General features: G+C 36.5%; 1 pseudogene; it reads right to left on the bottom strand.

Annotated features, from left to right (window-relative positions):
- Nucleotides 1-847: 847 nt before the first annotated feature.
- LOC140630425 (MICOS complex subunit MIC26 pseudogene) lies at nt 848-1,679 on the bottom strand (annotated as a pseudogene).
- Nucleotides 1,680-7,734: the final 6,055 nt, after the last annotated feature.

Genomic DNA, 7,734 nt, shown 5'->3' with positions numbered 1-7,734 from the left:
AGCTTGCACAGATTTTAAATATCTGAAGTCTTGGGGTACCAGGCTGGCTCAGTCCAGAGAGCATGAGACTCTTGATGTTGGGGGTTGTAAGTCCAAGCGCCACACAGGGGGTAAAGTTTACTTCAAAAAACCCTGAGGTCTTGATTTCTAGTTGACAAATAAAAATGGAACTTTATTTAATAAAACTGCTTTTAACTATCAGGTAGTCTCTAGGAAAAATGTTGAAAGATCTCTTTCCCAAGATCTTTGCGTTCAGGGAAAGAGCATTTGTACTTTGTGTTTTTAGCACTATGGAAACTACTAAGGACCTAGTTACACCTTTCTTATCAATACCCCCAATTCCCAAATAAATATTGAGTCAGCTAAAGGAGAGAAGTAATAACATAATTCATTACACAATTTTTATGATGCAACTACTGAATATGTTTTACTTTAATTATTACAAATTTCTGAAATATAGTTATTATTTCCATTTTCTTGAGGAAATCAGAGGTTCAGAGAAACTTATAACTTATTCAAAGTCCTATGGCCATTTAGATGGGTAACTGGAATTTAAACTGGGATTTGTTGACCAAAATCCAGAGCATATGGTTTCTCTTCCACTCCATTCCACATTTGAACTTTTCTCAATAGGCAAACATCAAAATTCAAATACCTATGAAAACCAGGCAAAGGAGGTAGAACAGACCAATTAGGGACTAACATGAACTAGAAAGCTCATGCTTTGGTCAAAGACGGAAGCTGCTAATCAATTTCTGCAAGTCGTTGCTATGTTAGAATGTAGGTTTAATGTTTCTGGATCTTCTGACTTTTTATTTTTTTATTTTATTTTTTTTAATTAAGAATTTTAATTATGTACATAAATAGCAACATGAGAACCAGGAGTTCGAATGCTGGACATTATCTGTAGGTGAAAGGATTTCCGATTAGTCCACTGGTAGTATGGCATCACCCAAGATAACAAAGAAGCCTGGTATAGTTTTTCCTGAAGAAGGAAGCCAATTTACTACATTCAGTACTGACTTCTCTGCCATTTTTCTGTAGAAAATGCATGGAGTTCCCAATGTTTACCTATAACTGATTAAAATGGGCAGAGCATGGAGCATTCTACTTATTTCCAGGTGAATTCTTCACATTTCCTGGCTTTTGAAAGTTCTCCTTCCACAAATCTTCTACGACTATGTATCCTCGTAAACCCCAGTCATATAATTTCTCCCCACTGACCTGGACAAATACAATGGCTTGTTGTGGATAATCAAGAGAGGCAGCTAGTCCCATGAACCCAGGTGGATACACCAGCTTCTTTATTTTTGACCCTCTAGCCAAAAGAAGTCCAACAATGCCAGCAAAACCAATAACACCAAGTCTTGGAAAAAATCCAGGAGGAGCATTTTGGAGATATTCATAGCTGTCTAACCCCCATTTGTTTGTGAGTACATTTCCTGACACCAACTTGTATATGGCTCGCAATAATGTCGGAGATGTGAAATGCTTTCTTCAAGCTGGGTCCTTGGCTCCTCCACATATTTAGATTGACCCTCAGGAACTGAGTAGAGTGAAAGCTCATTAACCTTCACAGAAGTTTTGTGAGGTGAGTCCCTTTTAGGTGACGCATAGACTTTAAAGGTGAGCAGACTCAGGCTGGCTGACCCCACAGACCTCTGAATTACCTTGAACATGTTGCTGGCAGAGGTGGCTCCGGCCCTTCTGACTTTTTAAAAGAAGGCAAAAGCAGCGTTTTTTTAAAGCATTTTTTTGCACAATTTATTTATTTATTTTATAGGGAGGGAGAACATGAGCCAGGAGAGGTAGGGGGAGAGGGAAAGAGTCTTGAGCAGACTCTGCACTGAGTGCAGGGGCTTCAGGACATGGGGCTCTATCTCATAACCCTGAGATCACAATCTGAGCCCAAACCAAGAGTCCGCTGCTTAACTGACTTGTGCCACTCAGGTACCCTGGAAGCATCATTTTGACTTGTAATCTGTCAATGTTTAGATATCGCAAATTAATAAATTGTTTAATTGTGTGCCCAAATAAGACATATCTGTTGGCCGTATTTAATCCTTGATTCATACTTTGCTTTAATTAAGTACTTTCAAGTGTGACAAGGAATTAATTAGAACAGTGCTGTCCACTAGAAATATAATGCCATCTGCATATATAAATTTAAATTTTCTAGTAGCCACATTTAAAAAATAAAAGGTGAAATTAATTTTAATGATATATTATTTATATTATGTATCCCAAATCTTATTATTTTAATATATAATGAATATAAATGAATATCTTATCCTAAATCGTATTATTTTAATATGTAATGAATATAAATATAAATATCTTATTAATGAGATATTTTACTTATGGCACATTTCAATTTTGTCTACCCATATTTCCAGTGCTCTATAGCCACATGTGGCTAATAGCTACCATACTGAGCAATGTATAAGTATCTATAAATGTTTCCCAGGTAAGACCTGTTTATTTAGGAATTTCTTCTCCACCAAGAAACAATGTGCAACCCTAGCTGTTTTAGAGTTTGTTAAAGGCATTGTTTTTCTTCACCAAATGAAGGGGAATTTCCCATTCTTTCTAGAGTTGACAGAGTTGATTTGTTAGGATAAATTGGTGAACAAATTTACTTTAATATCTTAGGGATTTTGCACTGAGTAATTTATTAACAAACATGAAATTTGCTCAATAAATGTCAAGTAAACAAGAGAGTAAAGGATATGAGCTTTTCAAACCGGTAATTAACATTCTGAAGCATAGTATGAAAGTGTTTATAAATTCAATCCAATTAGTAGTTTATCAGGATTATCAATTTGCTGTTGTAATATAGCAATTCCATTTAAGGAGCCTCTGAATATCAAATTTATGAGTTTGGAATAGAAAGCAGTGTGGAGATTAAAAATTATATTCTTAGAGAACTCTGAATGTAGGGTTGGATATTTCTTTTTTTTTTAATTTGAGATTTTATTTATTTGTTTGAGAGAAAAAAAGAGAGTGTACCAGTTGGGGGTGAGGAGCAGAGGGGGAGGGACAAGCAGAAGAAGCAGTGAGCCGGATGCAGGGCTCAATTCCAAGACCCTGCAATCATGACCTGCACAAAAGGAGCTGTTTAACTGACTGAACAACCCATTCACCCCAAGGGTTGGATATTTCTAATAGATACAGCATATAACAGGTGTCTTAGCTCAGGCTGCCATAACAAAATAGCATAAATTGCATGGCTTAAAGAACAGAATTTTATTTTCTCAGACTTCTGGAGACTGGGGAGTCCAGATCAAGGTGCTGGCCAATTTAGTTTCTGGTGAGAGCTCTCTTCCTGGCTTACCGATGGGCCACCTTCTCCCTGTATCCTCACATGGTAGAGAGAGCAAACTCTGTGCTGTCTCTTCTTAAAAGGGACACTATTAGATTAGGGCCTACCCTTATGATCTAATTTAACTTTAATCACTTTTATAAAAGCCCTGTTTCTTCATATAGTCACACTGGGGGTTTAGGGCTTCAATATATGAATTTTCAAGGGACACAATTCAGTCTATAGCAGCAGGTCTCAGTGATAGGTTAAGAATTTCCTTTTCTTTTATCATGTATATTTTGTACCTTTGCAGATAATGTCAGAATTGGGGCACCTAGGTGGCTCAGTCAGGTAAGCATCTGACTTTGGCTCAGGTCCTGATCTTAGGGTCATGGGATGGAGCCCCATGTCAGGCTCCACACTCACTGGGGAGTCTGCTGCTTCTCCTTCTCTGGCTGCCTTTCTGCCACTCATGCTCTCTCTCTCAAATAAATAAATGAAATCTTGAAAAAAATAAATGGAAAACAATTTGTCAGAATCAAACAATGCCAAAGCCAAAAGCTTGAACTTAGAAGTCCAAAAAGTCTAATATCTATTATCTAGGTTTTCAATTATTTAATTAGTGGTGGAAATAAGTGAAACATCTAGGGCTCCTGACTTCAGTTGTAGTGTTCTTTTTATCATTATGTTGTTCTTTCATTTGTTCATTCATTCATTCACTCATACAACAAATATACTGTACTACTGGAGAAGAAAAGACCCAGATCTAGCATTCAAGGAAAATAGACCAGGTCTCTTTCATCCCAGTACCCATCTCAGTAGAGAATATATTAGACCATATCTATATTAATATTAATAATAATAGCTATTAGCTCTTAAGTACCAAAAGTATATCAGGCTATGTCAAGCACTTTACATACATTATCTATTTTAATCCTTACAACAAGTTTGTGAATATTTATTGCATACTTGTTTTATAGATGAAGGGAAGTAACTTAACCAAGGTCATGAAAAAAGCCTGGAAACTGGCTGCACCAACTGATTCAGGCCTATATGACTCCAAAGCCCAGGTTTTTCTAGGTGTAATGGAAATATTTCCTTTGGAACTTGTCAATACATCATCTAAATATTGTTAGCTTTTTGAGACTGAGCTAGTGTATATGACACAGAGCCAAAATTTAAAGGTCAAGTTAAATTTGTCTACCTCTAGAGATAGGGGAAAGAGGCTGTGTGCACAATAACCTTGTGAAGGGGGTTTGCTTATTTTGAATAGGAAACTTGGGTTCAGAGAATCAAGCTTTTCTGAGACCAGTTGACTGTAGGTGGTAGAAGTAGTTTTAAACCCATCTTTACTGACTGTACTGCTTTGGGTACTCTGAGAGTAATTTCTGAGGTTGTGGCAAGACTGTTTTTCAAACATTTCTGAAGGTGGCAGTCTGCAAGCCATGCGTTTTACTTATTTTTTAAAGATTTTATTTATTTATTCATGAGAGAGAAGCAGAGACACAGAGGGTGAAGCAGGCTCCATTCAGGGAGCCTGATGTGGGACTTGATCCCAGGACCCCCAGGATCATGCCCTGGGCCAAAGGCAGGCACTAAACCGCTGAGCTACCCAGGGATCCCCAAGCCATACCTTTTAAAAGCTATGTAGACTTCTGTCTTAGACTTCTCTCTTTCTCTCTAAGGGACTCTGGTGGAGCCATAGGAGATCCAAAGACAATTAGTTTGCAAACCAAAAAGACCTACTGATTGGATGCTTCATCAGAAGACACAGGGCAGGGGATAACAACTGGGTTGGAGGCAGAGAGCTTACACCAACTCAGCCAACTGGAGTAGAAATTTGAGACTTGCCTAGAGAGATTTCCTGAGACAGCAAGTCCCCTTTTATAGGTACTTTGTGGCTTTCACTGTGAGTGGGGAGGGAGTAGTTAAGGCCTCTGAGCCAGATTGGCCACCTGTCAGTCCTTATCACCATTTCATTTGGTTAACACTTAGCCCCTCAGGGGGCCTGTGGTGAAGTCCAGACTTGCCATATCCTCTGTAAAGTTCTGCTTGATTCTTTATACTGGCAGTTTTTCATGGTGTTTAATCTAGTTGGGATCTAAATCGCCATTTTTTGGGTGGTTGATAATGCTGCTATGTAGCATTAACAAGGGAGCAGCTTTTCCATTGATCACTGTGACTCTGTTGTGGGTATTTGTGAAAATTCCAGAGCTTATTTATGACATTTGCAGAAAGCTTTATTCATTCAGTGAGCTTACTATCTATCTACTCTGTGTCAGATACTGCTTCAAGGGCTGGAGTTAAATTAGGGAACAAAATAGAGAAAGATTTCTTCCATCATAGAGCTTACTTGGAGTTGAGTAGGGTTGAAGAGACAATAATAAAACATACATAATTAGTAAGTAAATTATTTAGTATGTTAAAGGTAATAAGTATATAAAAAAGAGAGGGTGCCTGGCTGGCTCAGTCAGGGGAACATGTGACTCTTGATCTTGGGATTGTGAGTTTGAGTTTAAGTATAGAGATTACTTAAAAATAAAATCTTTTTAAAAAAAGGTTAACTTAAAAAAAATAAGTATATAAAAAAAGACGAAGTAAAGGAGTGTAAGGGAGGAGATGAGGGTTGCAGTTTTAAACAGAATGTTCATTAGATTTAAAATTAGAAATATAAAATTAGAAAAAAAATAGAGCATGGAACAGGGATGGCAACTCCATGTCATTATTTTCATTGTCCATATCAGAAAATAGACTCTCAGAGATTTATCTTCTTTTTTTTTTTGAGATTTATCTTCTGCTTTTCTTCTTGTTTTTGTTTCTTCTCCATTTCCCCTTTTATTCCCCTTTTTCTTTCTTCTTCCTTCTTTTTATTATTTCTTCTTCCTATCTTCCATTTTCTTGAAACAAAAAAATTAGAAGCCATAGTGTTTACCTTCAAGAAACTTATAGTCAAGGAATAAAGATAGCCTCAGGAAAACAACTTGAGAGCAATATGTCAGTGGTGATATGAATGAGCTATGTTCTTTAAAATAACTAATGCATGAATGATCAAAACGAGTGGGATTATTTAGGCAACATTGGCGAAGGAGGCAGGTCCATTTTGATTTGGGTAGGAGGAACTAATGGTAGAAAGGGGCAAACATTGGAGGAGTTATATGGCAAGTACTTGGAGACAGAATTTAGGAAGGTGTGTTCAAGGATTTGTAAAGATGCTGTCTTAGATAGATTGGACAGATTTAGTTGGATGAATGATCTTGGAGGAATAATGGAATGGAGGAGTGTTAAGTGTAAATTAAGGAAGTAAATGCTAGTTTGAGAGGGTTGGAATTTTTTCAATACTTTACGAAAAGAGCTGAGAAAATAGAACATGGAACTCTGAATCTTAGTTAAGGCACTGAACCATATTGAGTAAAGAAATGACCTCCTCGGGATCCCTGGGTGATGCAGCGGTTTGGCGCCTGCCTTTGGCCCAGGGCGCGATCCCGGAGACCGGGGATCGAATCCCACGTCGGGCTCCCGGTGCATGGAGCCTGCTTCTCCCTCTGCCTGTGTCTCTGCCCCTCTCTCTCTCTCTCTCTCTCTGTGTGTGTGTGTGTGACTATCATAAATAAATAAAAATTTTTAAAAAATGACCTCCTCAACCTTACTAAAAATTAGAAAGTACTAACTGCTCCCAGACTTCTGATTTATTACATAGATTATCAGAGAGAATACAGTTATATATATTTTTAAGTTATTCAACAAATTTATTTTACATAAAACAATTTTCAAAGAATGCATTTAAAAACCATCTAGATACTGATTTTATTGCATTATAAAAAATTGAGGGACACAGTTGAAGTATTCAAATAAATTATGAGGGGTGGAGATAGGGCTTAAGATCATTATCCATAGTGTTCCTTAGTCACTTAAAGGATCTGGGTACTAAAGTCTTTACCATGAAGCAGTTCACTTCATTTAATAGAAATCAGTCACAGAAAATATATACATGTATATAGAAAGTGTTATTATATTATCATTTCCAATAATTTATAAAAATTTAATTTTGAATCGCACAAAAGTTCTTTAAAATTGATAACTCCCAGAAGGCAGGGCTTAGAACTAAATATCTGTCTAAATAATTTATTACAAATAATTAGGTTTCCATTTCTCCACAGATAAAAAAAATCTAGATATAGTTTTCTTAATGTATAAATAAACTATATTTTTAATATATAAAATAATGATAATATATGAAATATGGTTTATTTTATAATATATATTGATATAGTTTTCTTTGAGGATATCCAGTTCCATTGTTTTTTCAGTTCCATTTTTTCTCCTGCTTATTTACAATCTCACTGTGTTGCTTGTTGACTTTCTCTCTTTGGTGGTATTCTTAGTTTGAAGTTTCTTTTATATTCAATTGACTATACTAGCTATCTCTGAAGTTA

Source organism: Canis lupus, chromosome 3, assembly GCF_048164855.1.
Source record: "Canis lupus baileyi chromosome 3, mCanLup2.hap1, whole genome shotgun sequence".
Taxonomy (NCBI): domain Eukaryota; kingdom Metazoa; phylum Chordata; class Mammalia; order Carnivora; family Canidae; genus Canis; species Canis lupus.
The sequence above is the reverse complement of the archived record's forward strand: the minus strand, read 5'-3'. Positions and strand labels throughout refer to the sequence as shown.